The sequence below is a fragment of the Triplophysa dalaica genome, chromosome 24, assembly GCF_015846415.1.
Source record: "Triplophysa dalaica isolate WHDGS20190420 chromosome 24, ASM1584641v1, whole genome shotgun sequence".
NCBI classification, from domain to species: Eukaryota; Metazoa; Chordata; class Actinopteri; order Cypriniformes; family Nemacheilidae; genus Triplophysa; species Triplophysa dalaica.
In genome coordinates this window covers 9,600,394-9,602,964 of record NC_079565.1, presented here as the reverse complement: position 1 = coordinate 9,602,964, position 2,571 = coordinate 9,600,394, and positions in this window count along the sequence as shown.

Genomic DNA, 2,571 nt, shown 5'->3' with positions numbered 1-2,571 from the left:
TCTGTCTCTCATGTACTTGGTGTGAGTGGAATAATAATGAAATTGCCTACAACAAGAGCGTAGAAACAGAGCTTGTTCTAACAGGAAGGAAAAGACAGGAAAAAAAATTAGATTACATTCATAAATTCTTTTGATGCGTCTTTTATGAATATGAGCCATAGCCACAAAATTAATCTACAATTACCAGACAGACAAATCGCATCTAAATGGCTTTAATTCTCTCCTCATGGCCATATGATTTGATCAGTTCCTACTGTGGTTTTAGCTGGAAACCAACCAGCCTTAATAATAAAGATGAGCCAACAATTATTTTTCAGGCCGTCATGTCGTATTCCGCTTTAATGACTTTTTAACCTGAACAAGATCGTTAGAAGCAGCGCTGCATCAGCACCCGTGTGATTATTCCCCCATCATCCGGTAAATCTCCACCCCGAGATGCACACAACTGTCCTTGGCCGTATTAGTCCCATTGATGATTTAAAGGGTCAACGTCCTTCTGTCCTCTTATGAGGCTTTGACATTGATTCTAAATTCATTCTGTTGGTTTTAGTTGGCAAATGTTTATGTTGTGCTTTTTGCAGTAAGTGAGGATGTGCATGTTTCTGTGAAAGTCAAATTTTTTCATCACAAGTATTGTGAAACCAACACAATCGCATTTCAATTCGTAACAATTTTACAAGGTGGCTAATAGTACAATCTGCTTTCAGCTCAATGTCTTTTTGGGTTGTTGCGAGGTTTTCTTCTTCTTCTTTCACCTTGTATTTTACTGTCACCTCGTAAAATTGTTACGTTTCCCTTAAGGGTGGTGTGAAACATCCCAAAAAGTGCTCTGTGAGGATATTTAAAGGTCCAATGTGTAACTTTTTGGTTGATCTATAGACCGAAATGCAATACTACTATACATAACTATGCGTTCAGAGGTGTATGACCTTACATAAAGAAGTGTCATGTTTTTGTTATCTTAGGATGAGCTATTTCTATCTACATGGAATTCGACAGGTTGTTTCTACAGTAGCCCTAAACGTACAAACTGAGTGTATTTCGTAAATGCGTTATCTACTTTGCCAAAGAAGCGACAACATGACGACATCTAAGTTCTTTGTCAGCAACTGTAGCTCAGTTTTCATGTGTAGGCTCAAAAAGGGCTCAGACAGTTAACATTAACAAACAGCAAAAAAACCATTGAAAAGGTTCTTTTCAAATGTCAAAATGTCTTGCTAGTACCTCCAAATGTATCCCTGCCCCCGCTGGACTGCGCTTGTAACGACAACGCAGGCGAAGTCGGCAAAATGCATAACATTGCTCGCTTCACTTTTATATATTTATGGTTTTGAACCATTAGTTTTGTTTCCAAAGCTTCAGTACATAAAAGCACTTTCGTCGGTCTTACAAATGTACTGCAAATGCTCTTAAGGACGCTGAAGGTGAACAGAAATGGGATATAGAAAAGTGAGTGAAACACAAACACAAGCACACATTTTTACCAAATAATACGTCATTAATAGCGTTTGAGTTCTGCGATTTGGTACGATTGCGTAAGGGGCGCAGATGGGATTTTTTAACTGGGGGGAATTCAACTCAGTTAGATACTTGGGTTTGCAATAAGATTGCGAGTGGCCAGGACACTCTTGAAAAGGAGATTTTTATTCTCAATGAGTCTATTCCAGGTTATATTAAGGAAACAAACAATATGAAGCACTCGGTGGATTTTTGAAATCATGGATAAACAACAATGAACAAAGGAATACCTATCAACACTAGCAATGCATGATCAAGCTGTTTTTTGCCTAGTTTGCCAATCAGCCACCAAAACGTCATGCCTTCTGACAAATCTGGGAAAAGTCGACAGGCATAGATTACTTTGTTTGGTTTTTGAAAAACCAAGGTGTCTCTTAATTGCCTTTATGTTGCACCTATGCAGTCCATATTTTTTCAGTCCTGAAAAATCACCAGCTCAGTCGTAGATGATGTCATTTGATCACTATGGTTACCGCTACTACCAGCACAATTGAGGCAGCTAACAGGTCCACATAGGACCCCAGGGGCAGGGTCAGCACTCATAGCAGGCTAGAGAACCTAAACGTCGGTGGCCGACCCAATTCTGAAGCAGTGACTGCAAAATAATTAAAAGGGATAGTTCAGCCAAAAACACCAATTTGCTGTTTATTTACTCACCCTCAGGCCATCTGAGATGTAGGTGCCATTTTTTCTTAAGTAGAACAATAAAAGGTGGTTTGGTAAATCCGCAGTCCTCTCTGCTTCATATAAAGGGAGTATATGGGGTCCACCTGTCTAAGATTTCCTAAAGCACATAATTCCAAAACGCGGCTCCTGGCGACATTTTGATGTTTCGTGAAGCAAATCGTTAGATGATTTCATAAAACTGAATATTGAGTGAATATTGAGTGAGTGAATAAAAGTGAATATTGAGTGAGTCACTTGCAAACTTTAAAAAACAGGTTTCAAATTTATCGTCTCATTGTAAACCACAATTGCTAATTCGTGAAAATAATGGGGCGTCCTGCGAATTCATATTACACGTTTCTTTACAAAGTTATATATTTTACATTT